This window comes from Herpailurus yagouaroundi, unplaced genomic scaffold (genome assembly GCF_014898765.1).
Source record: "Herpailurus yagouaroundi ecotype Mexico unplaced genomic scaffold, PumYag 139, whole genome shotgun sequence".
In the NCBI taxonomy this organism is placed as follows: domain Eukaryota; kingdom Metazoa; phylum Chordata; class Mammalia; order Carnivora; family Felidae; genus Herpailurus; species Herpailurus yagouaroundi.
In genome coordinates, this window is record NW_024412394.1 from 54363528 (window position 1) to 54389210 (window position 25683).

The window sequence follows — 25683 nt, forward strand, 5'->3', positions numbered from 1 at the left end:
ATTAAGAATAAGTAGAGAATCCATCCAACATTGTGTCTATATAGGAGTTTAAAAAATATATCTGGAAGCTGAGAAGATTTTAAGATTGGTAAGTGACCTTGGAATCCATCAGATCTTCAAGTTCCCAGCATATCCATTCTCTCATAACGTAGACAATATTTCAGTTCTCATCTGCTGTGAATCTTATTTTGACCTGAAATTGAGCTCTATTCCTTTGACACGTCGATAGTAAATCCCTCTAGATTCTACAATGAATTTCAAAAGATCCCGGAAGTTGAAAAACAGGATGGGGGTGAAATGTTAAGTTATAACAAATTCATTTAAGCATTTCATTTCATTAAAGTATGAAACTGAAATTAGATAATATATTCAATAAATATGATTCAAAGTGTAACATATGGTATATTCAGAATATAATATTTTAAAATATTCTGAACTTATGATTTCTAGGAAATGAAGAAAATTGGAGAATATGTAGAGATGGGATTGATTCAAAATTGAGGCTTAATCAAATGTGAAAAACATTACCAAACTCTAAAGAGAATAGGGAATAGAATGTGCTTGCTGATGACCTTATAGTTATTAACTGTGAATTAAACTGAATGGTTCAAATTAGATGCTGGGGAAGAGAGGACAGGAGGAAGCAGAATTTAGTAACTAATTTATTATTACTTATAATAAGGAACCATTAGATAATACCCCCACCCCTCAAAAAAAGGATTAGGAATGCTGTGGAAAGGTACTGTGTATGAAGGCAACCACTAGAAACCTTCCTGCATACCAGAAGTTTGAAAGAGGTATCTGTTTACATTAAAACACAAAAATAAGTACACGATAGAAGACTAAACATTAAGGGGGACAACTGTTGGCTCTAAGAAGAGAGCGAGAATAGCATAGAGGGGCAAACCCAGATCCTGGACTTCCTTGTTTTGTAGATATGACTTTAGAAATCTACAAACATTTTACATTTACCTTTAGAATTAAATTTTTAAAAGAAGCAAAACAAGAGACATACAAACATAAATGTGTATTTAGTTCATAGTATAAAGAGAGGAAATTTTTAAAAAGTGACTTTAAGTCATAGTAATTTGACAAAAATAAAGTGCAAAAGAAAATCTTGAACATTTAAGCAATCATTTTTGTTTTAGTGTTTGTATTTTTATACTGATATATTTGTACGTGTACTGTGGGATAAAGCAAATGAGTAATGTTTTCTTTGTCTAATTCTACAGTCTCAGTGTTATTGAGAACTGGAATTCTCAGTATAGATATGAGAGAAACATATATAATGCAAAAGAGATTAAATAAAAACCTTGGAGGCCCTAAATTTGAATTGGATGCATCATTATGAGTTCATGAGAAATTTTAATAAAAATATCTTTAAGAAAAAATAAACACATTTCCTGTATGTTTCTAGAAAAAAGCTTAGAAACAATAACCAACCATTAACAATGAATAAAATTTGGTCTTAAATTATATAGGTATTTCATATGTATCTATCTCTATTTATCTGTCATCTATCTATTATTTTTTTCTCTCTCATCAGAAGGAACTAGAACTTCTTACAGAAAAGACAAGCAGGAGGGATCAAGATGAAATGGACCATATTGTCATGACACAGAGTACAGAATGTTTCAAAGATGTTGAGTGCTGTGTCAAAATGATGCAGGAGTCCTCTTAGAAAGGATCCCACATGGACAAAATATGAAAAGTTTGAATATCAATATTACTTGCAATAGATAAAAATGTACAAAATATATTTAAAACCATGAAATTACAATGAGACCAAAACACAAAACAAAAAAGAACTACCATCCACCAATTGGTTATGGTTGAAAGATGTTTTCCATTATTTTGAAGCTGATAAAAAAGGAAATAATCACACATTTATCTCATCTTTCCCCCACTAACTATTCTACTGGGTAACCAAGCACTAGATAACTAGACAAAGGAACCTTCTCTTTAGGGAAGTATTCTGCCTAAGATACAAAGAAGACATGATCTAATTAGAATAGCACTTTTTTGGGGCGCCTGGGTGGCTCAGTTGGTTAAGCATCCAACTTCGGCTCAGGTCACGATTTCACTGTCCATGAGTTCGAGCCCCGCGTCAGGCTCTGTGCTGACTGCTCAGAGCCCAGAGCCTGTTTCAGATTCTGTGTCTCCCTCTCTCTCTGACCCTCCCCCGTTCATGCTCTGTCTCTCTCTGTCTCAAAAATAAATAAACGTTAAAAAAAATTTTTAGAATAGCATTTTGGTCTGAATTAATGGATCTATGCCGTTATCATATATAACTGCTAATATCAATAGAGACAACCAAACATTATGTGCATCCTGAGGGAGAAACAGAACACCACATGAATAGTAGCCATGCCAAATAAAGCAAAACAAATAACACAAATTACACACACACACACACTCATGCACATGAAAACTAAATCCAACCAAGCTTCTAAATTTTATCTTTATTCATAGGACATAAAAAAAGAAAAACATATTGAATAATGTCATTGTTATGTAGTCAAGAAATTCCAAAATGTGGGAAACTAGTGGACAAAGAACCAAATTGCTTCAATGACCAATTGTAACCAAATAAAATTTTGCAGAGAAAGAAAGCAAGAGAGCCTGCAGTATAAAAGACAGTTAATTATATCCTATTCAACAAGCAATCTACAAAAAGAAAAATATATAAATTTTATGAGACAAGTGAATATTTGAACACAGTATTTTACACTGTTAAGGAAGAATTCTTATATTTAGGTGTGATGGCAATCTGTTTTTGATTTTTATATTGGACTGTAATTTTCTAAAGCAGATTTAGGTTCACAGCAAAATTAAACAGAAATTACATTCTGGGCTCTTCTTCAGACACAGCCTCTCCCACTTGAGATATTTTAACAGGCTTTTGTTAAAATTGATAAGCCTACATTGAGTCATCATTATACACTAAATCCAGAGTTTATATTAGCATCCATTCTTGGTATTGTATAATCCATGGGTTTTGACAAACATATGATGGCGTGTACCCCCCATGACAGTATCACACAGAATAATTCCACTGCCTTAAAAATCCTCTGTGTTCTGCCTATCCATCCCTCTCTACAACCCCTGGAAACCACTGATCCATCTACTGTCTCCATAATTTCACCTTTTCCAGAATATCAAACAGTGTCATACAATATGGGGACTTTTTAGAGTGGTTTCTTGTAGTCAGTCATATTCATTTAAGTCTTTTCATGACTTGATAATTCATTTCTTTTTAGTGCCGAATGATATTCCTTTGTCTGGTTCTAGCACAGTTTGTCTATTACACACTAAAAGACATCTTGGTTGCCTGCATGTTTTGGAATTATGAAGAAAGCTGCTAAAAACATCTGCGTGCAAGTTTTTGTGTGGACATAAGCTTTCAACTTATTTGGGGAAATACCAAGAAGCAAGATTGTTGGATCATATATGGTAAGAGTAAGTTTAGTTTGATAAGAAATTGTCAGTCTTCCCAAGTAGCTTGACCATTTTTCATTCCCACAGATGACGAATGAGAGTTCTTATTGCTTTACATCCTTGCCAGCATTTGCTATTGTGTTTTGAGTTTTTGCCATTGTAATAGGTGTGTAGCGGCATCTCTTTTTGTTTTGCTTTGCAGTTCTCTTATGACATGTTAAGAATCTTTTCATGTGCTTGTTATCTATTTTAATTTTTAAGGTGTCTATTCAGGTCTTTTGACACATTTACTGATGAGGTTTTCTTATTGCTGAGTTTAAGTGTTCTTTATATATTTTGAATAGCGCTTTATCAGTTGTGTCTTTTGCAAATATTATTTCCCACCCTGTGGCTTACCTTTTCATTCTTACTGTCTTTTGCAGAGCAGAAGTTGTTACTTGTGATGAAATCTAGGTTATCAATTATTTCTTTCATAGGTTGTGCCTTTGGTGTTGTGTCTAAAAAGCCATTACCATGCCCAAGATCAATTTTCTTCTACATTTTATCATAAGCATTTTATAATTGTGTGTTTTACATTCAGGTCTATGATCTATCTTGAGTTAATTTTTATGAAGGGTTCTGTATTATATATATATATATATATATATGCATATGGTGTCCAGTTGTTCCATCACCATTGTTGAGAAGATTATCTTTGTTCTATTGTATTGCCTTTGCTCCTTTGTCAGTGATCAGTTTATATATATATATATATATATATATATATATATATATATATATATATAAAATCTATTTCTGGGCTCTCTGTTCTATTGATCTATTTGTCTATTCTTTCCATCAATACCACACTCTCTTGATTTCCACAGCTTTATCGTAAGTCTTAATGTCAGATAGTACCAAACCTCTGACTTAGTTTGGATCTTTTTAAAGAATGATGACACTAGTTTTTGGAAAGGTATTGAATCATAGGAAGAGATACACATTGCTGGTGACACTACAAATTGTTAAAAGAGTTTTAAAATCCATTTGGTAAATATCTAGTAAGGTTCATACTTTTTAGCCCATATTCTCAACTTTTTATAGATCTAAAACTTTGGCATATATGACAAGATATATATTGTAGCCCATTTTAGCAAAACAATTGTAAATAAGGCAAATGCCTGCTAACATGGAGATAAATTAGGCATGGGATACTTATAAAATCTTAAAACGAATTTTATTTAAACTTATTACTGTAGATAAATACTAAACACAAAAATGTTTGAAAAATGAAGTTGCACTTCAAATTGAATGATAGTGGGGTATCTAGGGGGCTCAGTCAGTTAATTGTCTGCCTCTTGATTTCCACTCAGGTCATGGTCTTCCAGTTCATAAGTGCAAGCCCCGCATCAGGCTCTGTGCTGACCACAGGGAACCTGTTTAGGATTCTCTCTCTCTCCCTCTCTCTCTCTCTCTCAATAAATAAATAATTTTTAAAAATGAATGATACTTACATAATAAACATTAGTGTAAAATTTTAAAAATAATAATACTATATTAATGCAGATACATAGTAATTTTCTACAAAAATGTCTTAAAAACATCAACAGCATGTCTCCTCCAATATCCTTTCATATTGGGTTGGGTATCTGTGTGTCTTTGCTATAGAAGAATTGGTCTTCATATAACTTAATATTTCTTTCATGATGCTTCCTCATCTTTGCCTACCTCCTTTAAAATTTATTCCTTTCCTAAAGAATATCAAATGGAATAAAGACAGTCTCTTCAGCAAGTGGTGCTGGGAAAACTGGACCACTATCTTACACCGTACACAAAAATAAACTCAAAATGGATGAAAGACTTAAATGTAAGACAGGAAGCCATCAAAATCCTCAAGGAGAAAGCAGGCAAAAACCTCTTTGACCTTGGCTGCAGCAACTTCTTACTCAACACGTCTCCAAAGGCAAGGGAAACAAAGGCAAGAATGAACTACTGGGACCTCATCAAAATAAAAAGCTTCTGTACAGCGAAGGAAACAATCAGCAAAACTAAAAGGCAACCAACAGAATGGGAGAAGATATTTGCAAACGACATATCAGATAAAGGGTTAGTATCCAAAATCGATAAAGAACTTATCAAACTCAACACCCAAAAAACAAATAATCCAGTGAAGAAATGGGCAAAAGACATGAATAGACACTCCTCCAAAGAAGACATCCAGGTGGCCAACCGACACAGGAAAAAATGCTCCACATCACTCATCATCAGGGAAATACAAATCAAAACCACAATGAGATACCACCTTACACCTGTCAGAATGGCTAACATGAACAACTCAGGCAACAACACATGTTGGCGAGGATGCGGAGAAAGAGGATCTCTTTTGCATTGTTGGCTGCAGTGCAAGCTGGTGCAGCCACTCTGGAAAACAGTATGGACTTTCCTCAAAACATTAATAATAGAACTACCCTACGACCCAGCAATTGCACTACTAGGCATTTATCCACGGGATACAGGTGTGCTGTTTTGAAGGGACACATGCACCCTATGTTTATAGCAGCACTATCAACAATAGCCGAAGTATGGAAAGAGCCCAAATGTGCATCGATGGATGAATGGATAAAAAGATGTGGTGTGTATATATTATATATATATATATATATATATATATATATATATATATATATATATACACACACACACACACACATACACACAATGGAGTATTACTCGGCAATCAAAAAGAATGAAATCTTGCCATTTGCAACTACATGGATGGTACTGGAGGGTATTATGCTAAGCGAAATTAGTCAGAGAAAGACAAATATCACATGACTTCACTCATATGAGAATTTTAAGAGACAATACAGATGAACATAAGGGAAGGGAAACAAAAATAATATAAAAACAGGGAGTGGGACAAAACAGAAGAGACTCTTAAATATGGAGAACAAACTGAGGGTTGCTGGAAGGGTTGTGGGAGGGGGGATGGGCTAAATAGGCAAGGGGCATTAAGGAACCTATTCATGAAATCATTGTTTCACTATATGCTAACTAATTTGGATGTAAATTTTAAAAAAAGTTAAAAAAAATAAATAAATAAATACTTGAGTAAAATAAATATTAACTCAAGGCCTCAAAAAAATTATTCCTTTCCTGGAACAAATCCCACACCCTTGAAAAAAATAAAAAGATCAAATGCAGTCACCTCCATGAAGCCTCTGTTCATCTAAACTCCAACACTGATCCTTAGTGTAATCGCTAAACTTTAAACAAAATCTATATTTATCACTTAAAAATAGAATGTATTCTACATCACAATTCTTGCTAATTGTTTTATAAGCTATTTGAATGTTTATGCAGTGAGCATACTCTTTGAGAACATATAAACATGTAAAAGATAACCTACCAGATCCATCAAATTCACAAAATGGTGACTATTGGTAGTCAGTCTGGAGGGTCTATTGCATGTGAGGTTCTAAGAGCTAAACATGTTAGATTTTTGAGTAAAATCTTATGACCTTCTATTTGAATTCTGAGTTATCTGATAAAGGAAAGATGACATGAAACGCCACTTTTGGACTCCTATGAGGGTTTAGTTTTTGGTGGAAAAATTTGGTGGAAAAATTAGTTATCTGCATTACTGTATCTAAAATAGACACACAATGAAAATGCCCACCTATACAATATATGAGAAAAATGAGAAAAAAAAACTGTATATAGAATATTTAGACTTGTGACTTTCTTGACTTGCTATGATGGTAAAAATAACATAATTATTATTAGTTTGAATGTAGCAATCCTAGTAGTAATAGAGATGGGATAAGTGGTAGTGGTATTGATTAGTATAAAGTAGAAAATACAAAACAAGCATAGGGACACTTTATTGACCTTATGATGGCTAAGAGTATCTTTCAACTTAGTATCCAGTGTCTCAATCCAGGTCAGATAAATCTTTTTTATAACATCCTATATAAGGTTGGTAGCTCTCTCATACTCATAAACACATTTCCAAATTCCGTCTCCTTTGATTTTTCTCTCCTGCTATCACCAAAACAATTAAGACTACTTAAAACAATCTCATGGAAGCGCTTGCACTTTTATGGCATTTTCCCTTAAGAAAAGCTTCCAATCTTAAAAAAAAAAAAAAAAAGAAAAGAAAAGCTTCCAGAGATCAATACTGGAAATGAGTAAAATTTAGAAATATGTTGGAAGTAGTTTCCTTCAAAATTCTTTAGTTAGATTTGAACCAGAAGGAAGTAAAATGACAATTTAAAAATTCCTCAACTCCTCATGCTGTCTGCTCATCACTCACCTCTAACCCTCCTTCAAGTCATGAGAGCTTTATGGCAGATGAAATAGTTCATCATTTTCTACTGCCAAAAATCAGGTTTATGGAGACAATTGTTTTGGTCATATGTGACTCAAAGATCAATTTGTGATAACTAAAACAAACTTTTAAATTCAGTAAAGAAAATAAAAGTCCATTTTAAAATGAACCAAATATTCAAAGCAAACAAAAGCATTATTCAAAGAGATGTCTGCACTCCCATATTCATTGAACCATTATTTACCATAGCCAATGTATGGAAACAACCTAAGTGTCTATCTATAGATGAATGGATGAATAAAATGTAATGTATACAATATGGAATATTAGCCTTAAAAAGAGAAGAAAATCCTGCCCTACGCATCAATATAGAACAACCTGGAGAGCATAATGCTAAGGGAAATAAGCCAGACAGTGAAAGATAAGACAAATACTGCAATGTATCACTTATATGTGGAATCTAAAAAAGAAAAAAAAAAGAAAAAAAGGATTTATAAGGTCTGAGAATCTAACCTAAAACATGGTTATTTACACTGTGTTGTACAGTTGAAATTTGCTAACAAAATAGAACTTAAATGTTCTCACCATAAAAAAAAAAAGGTAAAATATATGAAGTGATGGTGTGTTGATTAACTCAATGGGGGAGTCTTTTCACAATGTTTATGTATATGAAATCATCATGTTGTACACTTTAAAGATCTTACAATTTTGTCAGTTATACCAGACTGAAAATTTTTAAGCACTAAAAATATATAAATACATAAGTGGGCATTTATGTTTTTTATTTCACCACTTTATCAATAGTCTAGCAGTTACAATGGAAGAAAAAATACTTCATTATTAATAAGCGGGGCATTTGATTGTAGATGAATCTCAAAATACCAATAGAGCGCTTTTAGTTTGTTAGTTGGTCAAATAATACTTCTATTCCTGTTACATAACAGACATCACTTTGTCAATCCATGATCAAATCTGCCACAATTGAGAAAATATTTTTTTTCTTGGCTGTACATCAAATCCATGCAAGTAGAATGAAATTAGAAAGAGACAATGCAGATTTCCAACCACCCTTGTAAGTAATTGACATAGGTCTTTAGTAAGCAATCTTTTTCTCTTAGTCCCCTTTTTGCTTTAAGCAACCTTTCTCAGCCCCCTTTTTGCTTGATAGGGAATAAACCACAGACACCCAAGAAAGAAGAAATAGGAAAGATCATGAAAGGTAATATGCTTCCAATTTTACAGGAGGCACCCTACATTCTTTTAAGATATCAAGACAATCATTAACAGGCTTTTGTAAATTCTTAACTTTTAATTTGGCTTCCTGATTTCATACCTTCAAGATAGCTAGGCTTCCAAATTTTGCCAAATTCCTGAAATTTCTATTTAGTAGAGGGCTTGTTTGAATAACAAAGACCTAATAAAAAATCTCCAAAATGCTCCCTGCCACTGGGCTTCTTGTTATCTACCAAAAAAAAAAAAAAAAAAAAAAAAATTGTAAAGCTTCACAAGTACTCACTTGGCCTCTTTTGACAGAGAAAACCAAGGTTGATAATTTAAGCTTGAAAACATAGAAAGGTTAACGTATAAAGCCCAGAAAAGTCCTTACGACGTTTCACTTGAGTTCAGGACTTAAGTATATATGGTTTCAGTGATCCTTATAAGAAACGGCAGAATGGCTTAGTGGACCAGAGTATGTGAATTGGAATCAGATGCCCGTGAAACCCAACCCTTGAACTTGGCACCTTGAAAAATCCTTTTAATCATTTTGTCCTTAGAGAATTGTCACTTACCAGGTAGGGTGCACCACCTTACACAGATGCCAGAATGAAAATTTATAACTCATATTAAGCAGAAGTCATAGTGTCATTAAGCAGATCGTGACTCTATTACAACATATCCTGGGCTGAAATTGCGAAATGAGAGCAATTGGATTCAACATGTTGTTTTAGGATGTAATATACTCCAGCATATACGTAAAATCAACCAACTACACCTTCGTGCAGAAAGCAAAAGCACATATTGCCATTTAGTCATCTTGCTAAAAATTGAAAATAAATGTTTTTGCAAATGTTAATGTTCTCATTCAAAATGTTCTTTTCTAAAATTGGAATCATTTTTCAGTGCTTTCATTTTACACATTTGTAGCATTATTTTGTAAATGGATAGCTCCAAGCAATTTATAATGAGGTTACATTAATTTGCTAAAACAAATTCAGAATCCCTAAATGTTGTATATTATTTGGCTTTATATCATGTAACACATGTCATAGATGCATCATCATATGCTAGTTTGAGATCTGGAAAGAAAGAAGTAAAGTTTATCACAGTTGTTTACCATTTAATCCATTTATTTATTCAACAAATAATTATTGAACACCTTATATTTCCACGTTCTATGTCAGGTATACGTGTTAAAAAATACACACAAGGTATGCTCTCATGAAACTTACACTTCAGTAGGAAACACAAACTGAAAATAAATGAAAACAAGAGCACATTTTTTTTTGAAAATCACCTATCCCAAAGAAGCACGTTTTATAAGTTTAAGAGAATTAAGGCAGAGTCTGAGGACATGGAATTTAAATTAAGATCTGAACTTTGACGAAATTGTAAACAAGTGAAGGACATTTCATGGAATTGATAGCATGTGTGAATGCCTGGTGTAGGAAGTCAGTAAATTCAAGGAATTGGAAGGAGGACAGTGTTACTGACACAGTGAGTTAAGGAGGAAATGTCTAGAGATGAAGTTGGGGAGGTATTCAAACCAAGATCCTATAGGGTCAGTTTTACTTCCTGGAATAACTCATTGAATGCCATTGAATTTTGTTTTTAGTAGGGTGATAACATGATTAAGTGTCCAGTTGCAAAATAGCATTTTGAAATTTATGAATAATGACATATTTGAGGGCAAGAAAAAAGCAAGCACACAAAACAGGAGTCTATTGTAGTAAAAAATGATAGTGTCGTGAGTTAGTGATGCCAATAGAAATGCAAACAACTACAAGTCAAGAATTACAGAGAATGAGAACAGACTGAGCAAGAGCAGAGAATGAGAGAAGTGACAAGAACGATTTAAAAATATCTATTTTGAGTATCTGCATCATGGAGGTGCCATTTAAAAAAAACGAGAAAAAACAAAGCAAGAAATTAAGCAAAATCTGATCGAAAAGAGCAAAAAGTAAATTTTGGAACATAAAAGTTTATCATCGGGAAGCGTTCTGGTGAATGTGTCAGTTGGGTAGGTGCATACATAAATTTGCATCTTGTTAGCAGGTTCATGGCTAGAGATTAAAATGTGGGGTCATTTAAATCCATTAGCCATTAAGGACTGATGAGGGAGCAGTTTTCTTGTAGCAATTTGAGTAGAAGCCAGATTGGAGTACATTTTGGAGTGAAAGGAAATTGGATTAAATGAAAACAGTCATCCTAAATGGCTTTTTTGAGAAACTTACATGAAGAAAAGCAGAAGGGTTTTATATGTTAGATGTAAGGTTTGTCAGAAAGGGGTTTTTACTTATTATTATTATTATTATTATTATTATTTAATATAGAAGTATAGCAGGGCATATTTGAATGCAGGAATGATTTTGATGGAGGGAAACAATGAAAACGCAGAGTGGAGAAGTAAATATTGAAAGAAACAAGTTTAAAAACAGGCATCAAGATCATGACCAATTGTGGAAGGACTGAGTCTGTGGTAACAGGAGGTGGCATAGTATCTGGGAGGGCAGGGTCAGTGATCTTTAAATAATAAATTTTTTAATCCAATTGTAAAATAATCCTGCCTATTGCTACACCATTTCAGAGCATAGCTATGAAAATCTTCTGCCGCAGTTTCACACCAATTTGTTGATATCCTGTCCTTTAAAGTTGGAGACTAATGGGTTATTGTTGAGCCTGTATTTAAGTGTGTGTGTGTGTGTGTGTGTGTGTGTGTGTGTGTGTGTGTGCGCGCGCACAAGGCACAATGTATGGAGTAACCACGAAAGCCTTATGCTTCTAAGAATTCTACTTACTCTGTTAAGTATCTGTATAATAATAAATCTGCACAAAAACTGCTGAAGATCACAGGGGAAAATGAAAATGCTTGGTGAGAAAGGAGTAGAACGTGGATCTCCTAACATAGATACATTGTGCCTGCTTTATAGCAGACTAGGCTTCAAGCAAAATAATCTCAGTTCTTTCACTGCTTTCTCTGGGTTTAATGCTTCTCATGTTATTTTAGGAAAATAGGTTTGTCTGGATTGAATTAATACAAATGAATAATAAAAGCAAATGGGCATTTGCAGATGAAATCATGTCTAATTCATCTCATGTTCATGGTATGATTTTTGTCAAAATAAATGCGTGTGGGTGTTACAAATGAACCACTGTTTCAACAAAGGAAAGGAGATAACAATAGTGATTGTCAAAGTGATTTTAGGATGCATAATTTTACTAATATGTGCTATAGAGTCTACAGAGAAGAAAATATTTTGTATGGAGTCTAGAGAAAAACATTCTGTGGAGTAAGACTAAAAATTTATGGCAGGTTAAGAATCATATGGAGAACTTTCAAAAACACAGATTTGGGGCCGACGTGCGGAGATTTGGATTCAGTAGGTCTGAAGTGGGTCCTGGAAATCTGCACTGAAGAAACTTTTCCATGCAGTTGGCTTGCAAAGTGACCATATCTCACAATTTCAAAAACGAAGGTTAAAAAACAGGATCAGAATTGTTCTTTTATCCAAAATCTAACTTGTAGCAGTTAAGCAAAGTAGAAAAAATACAGGATGGAGAGGCAATCATACTTGGTTAAATTCACAGATTATTTTGACCTAAGATAAGTGATCTCATCTCTTTTTGGAGTAGAGAGAGTGGGGCAAAATAAACATTTGAAACTTGTCAATCTAGGAATTTATTTATTTATTTATTTATTTAGAGTGCAAGTGAGCATGGGGCAGAGAGAGAGAGAAAGAAGGAATCTCAGGAGGGGTAGAAAGAGAGAGAGAGAGAGACAAGTGGGAAGTGGGGCTCACCTAAAGCAGGGCACTAGCTCACCTGATGTGGTACTCGAACTCACGAACCATGAGATCATGACCTGAGCCAAAGTCACATGCTTAACAGCTGAGCTACCCAGGCACCCTCAATTTAGGATTTTATTAACTGAAATATATATTGGCAAATTTTACCGAGAGAAATTTATAAAATTACATTTGTGGCTTCATGTAATAGAATTTTCAACATTCCCCATTATAATTTCAAATTAAATATGGCCAATGAGTTTCAAATTTTGTTTTCAAATTTTATTATTATTAAAAAATGTTTTTTAATGTTTATTTTTGAGAGAGAGAGCGAGCGTGAGTGGGGGAGGGGCAGAGAGAGAGGGAGACACAGATTCTGAAGCAGGCTCCAGGCTCTGAGCTGTCAGCACAGAGGCCAACGTGGGGTTTGAACCTACGAACAGTGAGATCATGACCTGAGCCAAAGTTGAGCACTCAACCCACTGAGCCACCCAGGCGCCCCTAAAATTAATTTTAAAAAAGTATATTTCTGTAATTTGTTACAATTATATGTAAATCATCAAAGAATAACAATTAGTAACAATTACATATAGGTAGAAAAGTACTGTAATATTGAAACAATCACTTGAATATTTAAAATGCTGAAAGAAAAGGAAAGGCTACTGGGGTGCCTGGGTGGTTCAGTCCATTAAGCCTCTGACTCTTGATTTTGGCTCAGGTCATGTTCTCGTGGGTTTGAACCCTGCATATGGCTTCACTCTGGCAGTGTGGAACCTGCTTGGGACTCTCTCCTTCACTCTGCCCCTCCTCTGCTTGCACACTCTTTCAAAGTCAATAAATAAACTTAAAAAAATTAAAAAAAAAAAAAGGAAGTTTACTGAATGACATAATAGGTCCTAACGGCTAAACATTTTTGTCCACGCATCACTCCTAAACCATGCTGGTCACAAATGCCAAAACGAAGCTATGCAAAGAACAGGATATTCTTTCCTTGGTTGCAGATAGAAAAATTAAATCAGACAAATTCTATATATCTATTCTGCCAGTAATACCAGTGTCTTAATTATGCTTACTATATAGTAAATATTAAAATTGGATGGAGTGATTCCTTCCACTTTACTTTTTATGTGTATTTTATTTTTTAAATTAATTTTAGAGAAAGAGAGCAGGGCAGGGACAGAGAGACAAAGACAAGAGAATCTCATGCAGGCTCCACGCTCAACACGGAGCCCGATGAAGAGCTTCAACCCATGACCCTGGGATCATGACCTAAGCCAAAATCAGGAATTGGACACTTGACTAACTGAGCCATCCAGGTGCCCCTATTCTTCTTTTTCGAGGTCCCATGCCCTTGCATGTAAACATAATAATAAACGTCTTTATGTCTACCAAAATCTATGTTCTGATCTTGACAGAAATTGCTTCAAACCTATATGAATTTGGGGAGAATTATCATATTTACTTCCTTGAATCTTCCAATCCATTAATTTGCTAACAGTTCTGCTTTTTAGATGCCAGGGCTCTGTCATAGGAAAGCACCACGCATTATCAATGGGTAAAGCTGCACAGGGGGTAGGTCATCAAATTGGAATAATTGTAACATTAGATAGACTTGCATTTTGTTTATTTTTACTCTACAAAGTGATTATTTTATCTTCTGTTCAAAACCAGATAATAGACAAATGAATTGATCTACAATGTGTGTGAAGTATTACTGGGGATATTAAATATTTTAAGTGGAATGCAGTTTATCTTGAAAGCATAACAGTACCTATTTATTGCCATCTCCAGATTAGGACAAAGAATAGAAATTGCCCTATGGTGACCAGGCCTTTGGGAGGGCCCAGAGAGGCAGTTGGTGAAGAAAGTGAGGTAGTTCCCAATTAACTCTATAGGTGAACCATTGACTTCATGAAACTGTGGGGCTTCTCATTTTGCCTTCAGCATTATTGGTTCCCTTTCCTCCCTAAGCTATTTTACTAAGTCATTTGAGGTTAAACACAAAGGTGTGTCTTACGGAAAGGGCAGAGTCAGAAAGGATAAGTGACCCAAAGTGATTCAAACCAGACTTGGAACCTCTCTAAATATGGTCTGTTCACCAGTTTCCCAGAATGGAGTGGGGCTCTGAAAGTGTATTTTCCCATCCTTTTCCTCATTTACCTTCTGACCGTGGAGAGCGAAACTTCTCAATTGGGCGGTGCATTAGATGTGCTGTGATTTACAAACAGATTTGCCAGCATCCTTCCCTGCCCCCTCCACCCCCTGAGGAAGACCATGAAATAAAAAGTTTTTCACCCCACGTACCATTTAAAAAATTCCACAGGTGATTCTGACACAAAGCCTAGGTGCAGAACACTGGTGTGGAGACTAAAGTAGGTAATGCCAGTTATTAAAACCAACAGATGCAGAGAGCTTAATGGAAAAGCCATTGTAACTTCCTACTGATCTCTGCCTTTTCTATTAGCTTCAGTTAGATTTTCATGGGAATTCATGTTTGTGACTGAATGGTGAATTTATCTGGTCACAGGTGGAAACCAGTGGTCTCATGGCCTTGTGATTTAGAAAGCAGTAGGAGAGGAAAACATTGCTAAGGTGGGATAAAGGGGAATTTTGTTCTGGCAGAAAACCGTAAACCTTTCTGTAAGGTTAAGCTCTACACCACCTCCAGCCAATTAGCGAGAACAACATCGATAGGGCAGCCTTGCAAAAATGGTCATGAGCCTCCCATGCTAAACAACACAAAATTCTGAAAATTTATAGGCAAATTATGTAGAGTTAAGGTGCACAGTCAAATGCAGTCAATTAATGTTATCATTATAAATCAAGATTACAGCTTGCCATGTAAATAATAGTTCATAGTAAGCATAAATAACAGCACAAGTGACTCAATTTAGCAAATCACACAGGCTGCTGTGCATGGTCAGTGTACCGAACTGTTGAAGAGAAAATGAGCCAATTTAGTGCTGGCAGAGAGATTGCTGGAATGCTAATTCAATATTAAACAGACATCAAAGCAGCTGATAGAACTGAAAGCAAACTACAGGCAAAGAAATTCAAGACCAGTAGCAAACAAACAAAAGGCTCAGGAAAACAAGGTGGCGGAAGTTTTAAATTAATAACCAAAGAAAGTGCATCGTCCTTTTAAAAATGTAGCCGATGCAGTAGTGGTTCTGAGACAGAATGCAGCAGGGAGCATAGGTTATGCACAGCAGTGGGAGGTCAGATGCTCTAGGTTCAAACTGCCACCAAAATTCCGAAGTCACTGTACCTCTCCTTTGAAAAAATGGAGAGCTATAAATGGCCCTTAACTCATAGAATTGCTCTGACAGCAGTACAGGCTAATGAACATAGCATGGTGTGTGTTGTGCAGTAAACTCAATAGATGTAATAGAGTAAACTCAGCCAAAAAAACCCCACAAAAAACAAACAAACAAAAAAAAAACAAAAACTTAAACACTCAGGCCTTAGCTGCTGTAGTTACATTTGATAATTCATCACGTCACTCAAGATATGTTTTGTTGTCCACACCTTTGCTTAAGGGAAGAAATCTGCTTTCTTATTGTAAAGAGGGCACTCTGAAAGTATTGGAGTAGTATAGTTTACCCTTCTGTATTTCTCTAGGAAGTCAGAACACGGAGCACGGAGTGTGTCAGCTCCCCAGGACGGCTGTAACAGTGCCACAGAATGAATGGCTGACAAAAATAGAAATTCATTGTCTCACAGTTCACGAGACTGAGTATGAAGTCAGGGTGCCCGTAGGGCCAAGCCCCCCTCTGAGATTCTGGGTAGCACCCTCCCTTGCTTCCACCTTGACCCTGCAAGGCCAGCCACCTTGGCCTCCCTGGTGCTTTACCAAGCATGCCAAGGCTACTCCTCCTTCAGGGATTTGAACATTCCGCCGCCTTTGCCGGGAGCATTCCTCCTCAGCATCCCTGTGTTTACTCCTCACTTCCTGCAAGTCTTTCCATAAATACCACTTTCTCAGAGACAGCCTCTCTAGACTGCCCTCCGTGACAGAAATTCCGATAAACCTTCCATCTACCCTGCTTTCGACTTCTCCATATCATTAATACATTAAAAATCCAAGTATTTGTTAAGGTTCTAGTCAATCCTGTAGAGTAAAAATATCACTGTAGGGTGTGTTTTTGTCTGTTTATATGGCACTAAGAACATAACCTGCATGAATTAGGCACTCGATAAGTAGGTTGAATGAAATAAAAAAATGAAATTTAATAATCTTACAAGATACTTGGAAAAGTGTCTGGTGTATTGTCAGCATTTGATACATGTAAATTATTGTTTTACTATTACTAGTAAATGCTCTTTGAGAAAAATTGATGATCACCATCATTATTGCACTTATGGAGGATATATTGTGTTTCAGAAAATGTACTGTTCTGTGTATTACCTCATTTAATTCCTTCAACAATTCTATGGGGCAGGTATTGTTATTATTAATATCACTATTTTATGAAGGGGAAAACAGACATTCAGAAATAAAAATAATTTGTTGAGGCTCAATTATCTTATAAATATGGTAAAGTTTATTTTTTATTAAAAAATATCAGCTAAGTCACGGGCCCCTGGGTGGTTCAGTCAGTTGAGCGTCCAATTTCAGCTCAGGTCATGATCTCATGGTCTGCAAATTCAAGCCCCACATTGGTTTTGCTGCTGTCAGCACAGAACTTGCTTTGGATCTTCTGTCTTCCTCTCTGCCCCTTCCCTGCTCACGCACTCTCTCTCAAAAGTAAATAAAACATTAAAAATATATATCCGCTAAGTCATTAGACTTTTTAAATAATGGACCAGATGAAAATAAATTCCATTTTAAAAGAAAATGAAATGGAAAAACTGAAGTCTTCATGATATTTTATGCTTTTAGATGGCCTAATTGTCCTGCATGTTCCTGGTCAGGCTCTCATGCTAGGGTCCCTATGCCCCCAACACTGAAACAGAAGCATTCTGACACATGCTTTATAATTTCCACCAATCACTGAGGACAGTCCAAAGATTAAATAGGATTGATGGTTAATACTGCCACTAATCTAAACACAGCAATCCAGTGGTTATATTCTCAAAGCTGTTCTGGCACAGCTTGGCACCATTTGTAGCTGGGAAAGGAGCTGTGTCACTCTTGAGGGGTCTGTTCTCTTGTGTAAGAGCACAGGAGGCCTCAGCTAGTGTTAGAAGATGCTAAATTCTGAAATTCACTTATTTCCAAAGAAGCCCAATTGTTAAGGACATTCTAAAGGACTTATCATCTGTAAAATCAGAAGGAGAGCAGCCTATTCATTTAGTGCTCTTTGGAAAGAAACCAAGTCATCCCCTTCTATCATTGAGAATTCTGCCAAAGACATGGGACTCTGTGGGCAATGGAGGTCAGACTAGTCCCAACCCACCCCTGTGAGTAACATTAAAAAAAAAAAAAAAAAAAAAGCTTCTCGGAAACATTTGGAATCATGGTAAATGTTTCCTGCCTACACAGAATATCCTTTAAAACTTCTCAGGAGTTAAGTCTCCAACTGTGGAAACATTTGTATAAATTATATGTAGATTAGGCACTCTGTATATGCATTATATAAAACTGAACTCTCTATTCACTTTTATAACCCTCTGAATTTTAACTGAAGGCATTGATTTTTAAATTTTCCCTAGTAAGAGCAGTTGATTTCATATCTACAGCTACCATTTAAGGGTTATATAAATTTTAAAACATCTTTGAGAATGAATAGCAATAATATATAGAGTGCTTATAAATATTTATATAATACAACATAATATATAGCATTAATAAAATATGTATAGCTTATTGTATACTAGGTACTGTTCTAAGTTCTTCAGAAGCTGTAAGTAAACAGTGAATTGTGTTGAGATTCTGATGTAATTATTGTGAATTATATCAATTAGAATAACTACTTTTTAAAGTTTTTATTTAAATTGCAGTTAGTGAACATACAATATAATATTAATTTTAGATGTACAATATAGTGATTTAACACCTCCATACAACACCCAGTGCTCATCACAAGTGCACCCATTAATCCCCATCACCTCTTTAACCCATCCCCTCACCCACCTCCATTCTGGTAACCATCAGTTTGTTCTCTATAGTTAAGAGTCTGTTTCTTGGTTTGCCCTCTCTCTCTTTTCTTGCACTTTGCTCATTTGTTTTGTTTCTTAAATTATACATCTGGGTGAAATCCTATCATATTTGTCTTTTGACTTTTTAAATAAGTCTGACTTATTTGACTTATAATAAGTCAGACTGCTTTCACTTAGCTGACTGACTTCTTTCACTTAGCATAATACTCTCTTACTCCATCCGTGTTGTTGCAAATGGCAAGATTTCATTCTTTTTTATGGCTGAATAATATTCCATCAGATACATATGTCACCTCTTCCTTATCTAGTCATCAGTTGATGGACACTTGAGCTGTTTCCATAATTTAGCTATTGTAGATAATGCTGCTATAAACATTGGGAGATCATATTTTCCTTTGAATTAGTATTTTTGTATTCTTTGGGTAAATACCTACTAGTGTAATTACTGGATCCTGGGGTAGTTCTATTTTTAACTTTTTGAGGAAACTTCATACTGTTTGCCAGAGTGGCTTTACCGGTTCTCAGTCTCATCAATATTGCAAGAGGGGTCCCTTTCTCCACATCCTCCCCAACACCTGTTGTTTCCTGTATTGTTGATTTTAGCCATTTTGACAGGTGTGAGGTGATATATCATTGTCTTTTTTATTTACATTTCCCTGATGATGAGTGATGTTCAGCATCTTTTCATGGGTCTGTTGGTCATTTGTATGTCTTCTTTGTAAAAATGTCTATTCCTATCTTCTGCCTATTTTCGATCAGATTACTTATTTTTTGGTGGTTGACTTTCATAAGTTCTTTATATATTTTAGATACTAACCCCTTACCAGACATGTCCTTTGCAAATATCTTCTCTTAATCCATAGGTTGTCTTTTAGTTTTGTTGATCATTTCCTTCACTGTGCAGAAAATTTTTATTTTACTGTAGTCCCAATAGTTTATTTTTTCTTTTGTTTCCCTTGTTTTAGTTTACGTATCTGGAAAGAAATTGCTATGACTGATGTCAAAGAAGTTATTGTCTGTGTACTCTTCTAGAACTTTTATGGTTTCTGGTCTCACACTTAGGTCTGTCATCCATTTTGAATTTATGTTTGTATCCAGTGTAAGAAGGTGGTCCACTTTTATTCCCCTGCATGTTGCTGTCCAGTGTTCCCAAAACCATTTTCTGAAGAGACTTTCTTTAGCCCATTAGATATTCTTTACTGCTTTGTTGAAGATTAATTGACCATAATAGTTGTGAGTTCATTTCTGGGTTTTCTATTCGGTTCTATTGACCTACATGTCTATTTTGTGCCAGTACCATACTGTTTTAATTAGTACAGCTTTTAATATAACTTGAAGTCTGGAATTGTGATGCCTTCTTTTCTTTTTTAAGGTTGCTTTGGCTATTTGGGGTCTATTGTGGTTCCATACAAGTTTTAGGATTATTTTTTCTAGTTCTGTGAAGAATGCTGGTAGTATTTGGTAGGGATCACATTAAATGTAGAATATTTTTTAATGTTTAAAAATACATTTAAATGATAATGCATATTATTAAATAATCCAATTAGAGATTTATGTGTTTTGTGCTATCAGAATAAAATTCTGTGGCTGTGAAATCAGTTTTGCTATATTGCCATCATTAGTATATAGCTAATATGTCCAATTCTAAACTAAATACTATTCTGATTGTTTAGTGTTATTTAGATCTGTCTCTTACTATTCTTTTACCAGGCATTCTGGTAAAGTTCTGGTCAGTTTACAGATGAACAATTCTAGTTTTTAACTTGGTTGCTCTTAAGCCTCTATATTTTCTCCATAGTTTTACTTTTAATGAGGTGTACAAAATAAAACCATCCTTTTAAATCAGTATTATGGCTACGTTGATCATTTTTAGTATGGTCTGTGTTGAATATTGTTAGGGCAAGTATAGTCTACTTTATTTTCCATATTGCCAAGTATGACAACATATTATGCTTAAATTATTGTTTGATAACTCTTCTAAAATTCTTTATTTTTACATGTGCAGTATTTTATATGAATCATTCATCTATGAGTTTAAAATAAAACAATTTCACTGTTTCATTTGGCCAGGGGCATACCTTTTTTCCTCTCCATTAATCTTCTCTTTAAATACTAACTAGCTATATTTCTTCTATGTTTTCAGTTCATATGTTCTAGATTGAATTTCAGTCTGATATCTATTAAAAGAATGTTTATGAAAAATAAGATCCCTAAAGAGAATAACTTTAGAGAACTTGTCTATTGTTCCAATGGATTCTGCATACTTTAAATGTGATATTTTAAAATCCACAAAATAATTTAGTTTTATGAGAATCCAATGTCCATTTGAAAGAAGGAAAGCCATTTATAGAAATTAATCTAAGGGAAAAATTAACACAATTATCCTTAGACTAAAGCAGGTTCATAATCTCTGGTATGTCAAATAGGATTTTACTCTGTAATAGTAATACATTAAAAAATATGCCTACCAAGTATTGAAAAATGGACTCCAATGGCATAAAAGGAAAACAGAATATATGAAATTATTGACAACATTTTAATTTTCTTTGGAAGTTAATTGAAATGTCCTTATATATTATTAAAATAGAAATTCATACCAAAATTTGCATTTTGAGAGCCATGGACAAAATAGTGTTTAACTTTATCCTAGTAATTTCTCTTGGAGCTATAATTACAGATTTTTTTTCATCAGTCTATTCTCAGTCTGAGATTTCAGTTCTGATTGGTATTGTAGGTTTAATTTCTGGGTGCTAACAGAAGAGCAAAAGATATAACATTAGTTAAGTGTCTATTATGTCTATTAAGAGTCATTAAATCTCAGGATAACTTCTCGATTAGGTATATAAAAGAATGAAGATCTTTAAGAAAGTGGTTGTTACAGAAAATCCTTATTGAATACAGCATCAGTTATGATAGGCAGAACATGGTAATATAAGTCCATGAGAAAATAAACAAAACAGACTTTCATCAAATGCAGGGAAATTGATAATCTCAGTAGCACTTAGATCTTCAACATTTATCGTTGTTAACCAAATGCAAAATTTGCACCAGAAATGCTGTGGCTAATTCGTTCTCTCAATTTATTATTGTGAACAGTAACTACTGAGTGGAATTAACTGTGCTAGACTAGAGACTGACAAGAGATTTAATGAGTGTTTATTTTTTAACACAGATCAAATAACATCATGCACACATGGAAATTGTAGTATAAAGAAATGGTGTCATCATCATGAACAACTAAAGTGGAATTTACCATGTGACTCACTGATCCTAAGAATAAAGTCTTTCAAATCCAGTATCATTAAAAATGCTAATATTTCAATTATACAGGCATTCTCTAATGCCCTAATCATCAGGTCAACAGAAAGATGTGGAAAGCTATAATTTTAGAATTAAAACAAAGATATTAGATCATCATATTAAACTCAAGCTACTAATAAGATTAAAGGTCATTCTTATCTCTATACTTTAAGAGAATAGGTAACAGTTTTTTTTTCTAATTATATATTTTCCTTACAATTTAAATGCCTTGGATATGTAGGGAGGAGAATATGAAATTTACCAAAGGAAAATATAGCTTATTTCTTCTTGTTAAATAATAACTAAATTTTCTGGAAATTTTGTTGGACATGGTCCAAAAAAAAAAAAAAAGAAAGATTTCACTGCTAAGATATTAGTTTCCAGCATCATCAAGAATATGTTCAAATTTGTCTCTGAAATCAATGAGGTGTCCTGCCAAGCACTCTTGATCATAAAACATAAAGTTGTATTGATCTCTCCTCAATGGGGGTGGGGTGGGGTTAAAATGTCTTTTAATAAAAAACAAATGGGTGTGTGGAGATCATAAAATTCTGTGCAAACAATATTCTAAGTCCTATTAACCTCCATGCTATCATGGTTAAGAACAGTTTTCAAACACCACATAATGAAATGATTATACTAAGGCAAGTTTCTGAGGAGAAGAAGGGATGATTAAAACACCAAGAATTTACCAGAGCTGCAAGAAGAGAAGTGTTGAGTGGGTCAGTAGACATATTTACTGTTAAAAAATCTACATAAATGAGCCTAGACAGAGAAAGCATCTGTGAATTTGTTAAATTTGAAAACTCTGAGGAGAATAATAAATATAGCACAGGCAGCATGAAAAAAAAAAGTCCGTGAAATTTGGCAGTCTACTGTGCTAAAAGTAGTTGTATGTACAAAAATGGAACCTTGTACAGCTGGCTTAAGTATAAAGAACCAAAATGGAGAGCCAAAAACTCTAGTACATTAAGAGCCCTTATAGAATATTCAATAAAAAAATAAGTGTCTATTAATATTAAGGACTGTATTTTGGGCATGTAGTTGAGAAAAAGAAAATACAGGGGTTTAGAAAAATATGTTAGAAGAGACAAAATGATTGATGTGAAAGTAATATCAGTTTATTACCATACATCATCACTGAAATGTATGTGGTCACTATTCATCTAGCTATCTTTTAGACAGTGTAGTAGAGTTAGTTAAATCTTACATGCTACATAATAGCAAATAATTACTTTTCTGTTCACAGAAAATGTACCTTGTGAGGAGGATAGGGGCAATGGTTTCTAACACTGGTTATAAACCTATACATTTATTAACATGTTTAATTATTTTAAATTAAATTATTTAGTACCTATTGAAAGTACACATTGAAATCATTTTAAATTTTTTTTTTCAACGTTTATTTATTTTTGGGACAGAGAGAGACAGAGCATGAACGGGGGAGGGGCAGAGAGAGAGGGAGACACAGAATCGGAAACAGGCTCCAGGCTCCGAGCCATCAGCCCAGAGCCCGACGCGGGGCTCGAACTCACGGACCGCGAGATTGTGACCTGGCTGAAGTCGGACGCTTAACCGACTGCGCCACCCAGGCGCCCCGAAAGCATTTTCATGTGTTGCAGAGTTTTACATTTCACCAGGTACATAGGACAATGTTGAATGATAATTTTTCAAAACATATCTCCAAACTACTACCATTTTAAATCACTGTCCTACTTCTCTCTTCAGCAGCAAACATTTTAAGAGAGAATTGTACTTGAATCTGTAACTGTCAGAGACAAACTTTTACCATGTTGGTAGAAGCTGAGGTGGGATGGTTTATCTCCTACTTTGACTCTATTGTGAAGACAAGATGTTCATTAGAGTCTACTTGAATCCAAGAAGCTCTCTTACATGACTTCTGTGCCATAGTAAATTTGGGACTGAGTTTAGTCATTTACTCACCTACTCATTTATTACTTCAAAAATATTTATTGTTCACTATAGTCTGAATTTGTGCTAGGTGCTGGGGATATAGCAGTCACTGGAAAATACAGGGCCCTGCACCTTTTATTTGGGAATAACTGAAAGAGGAATTCTTCTTATTAAATTTAAAAAAATGACTACATTTAATAAATCATTAAATTACAGACAATGAATCACGAATATCTCCAAGAGAGCAGTATACTATATATTAGAGTCTACGATTAATATCCTTCTTAAGGGTTGATAATAACTTGCAAGACTACAAGGCTACAACTGTTTTATTCCATTTACTATCTGTCCTCATGCTCTTGGTCTTTCATTTTCTGAAGTTGCTTAGTCCTTATTGATGCCATCAGTAGATACATGAGTTGATCATCGTCTCACAGGATCTCCATCCTCATTTCAAGAGGGACTGCCGACTCCCTCACCAAGTGGGCGAGCATGATATTTCCATCATCCCTAGGGTTTGCTACCCTTGTCATAGAACCTCATAACTGTGTTTGTGTTTTCTCATTCTACTTTGTCTCTTTCATTTCTTCTGTATGCCTCATGCACTGGGTGGTATACATGGGGATGCTTCCTTTGCTGCCTTTCCTATCCCAGGATATTGGATGGCCTCCCTTCCCTCTCTTTGTCCTCCTCACTTATAGTCTATAATACTTTGTTGTCCAGACTCTTTTTTTCCATCTATTCGTCAATTTTAACTTTCTGATTTTGGTCATGGAGAAAGAAGTTATCTATTCATTTCTCAGTAAACCACATTGTTTTAGGTGAAAAATATTACCATCCATGTCCTGTGGAAAGGGCTCCAAAAAACTGTTAAACTTGATTTGTAAGTACCATTCTTTTCATTTCACAAATGTTCATAGATGGATAATTGTTTTGTGAATCTCACCACAAGCTATAAATATAGTGATCCACTTAGCACATTGATGCTTTTGGCCTTTTCATGATGGCACACTTCTTTGTACATGGCCCGATTACCGATGGCCACACTGATGACGTCTCTTTTTGGATGCAGCTGGAAAATTTGCCTGTCATCGTTTCTTCAGAATTAACATCTCTAAAAATGAAGTTATCTGAATATTGTCCAAACCACTCAAGGTTTCCTTTTCCTACTCACTTTCCTACTTCTAATATCATCTACTCAAAATAGGCTAAACAAGCTGAGTCCCTTACCTTCATCAATGCTCATCTGCCTTGAAACTCCTAACATCCTGGGGTTTTTAGTTTCACCTGCCCAAACATTTCTTCTTCTTTATTCTAAATTCTAAATTCTAAATTCTAATTCTTCTTTATTCTAAATTTATTCTAAATTCCCTAATAGATTTCCTCATTAACTTTATTCTTATTTAATTTATTCTACTTAATGTTTCAAGTTTTTATTTAAATTATAGTCAGTTAACATATAGTGAATTCTAGTTTCAGGAGTAGAATTTAGTGATTTACCACTTACATATAATACCCAGTGTCCATCACAACAAGTGCTCTCCTTAATATCGGAAAGACTCCACCAAAAAATTGCTAGAACTGAAACACAAATTGAGCAAAGTCACAGGATACAAG

General features: G+C 34.6%; 1 long non-coding RNA gene across 1 annotated transcript in view; it reads right to left on the reverse strand.

Annotated features, from left to right (window-relative positions):
- LOC121029169 (uncharacterized) overlaps positions 1-25364 on the reverse strand; it is a 38221-nt gene extending 12857 nt beyond the window's left edge. The window contains exon 1 of the long non-coding RNA XR_005789626.1: positions 25297-25364. This is a non-coding gene — a long non-coding RNA (uncharacterized LOC121029169). The remainder of the gene's footprint in view (positions 1-25296) is intronic.
- Between the last annotated feature and the right edge of the window lie 319 nt (positions 25365-25683).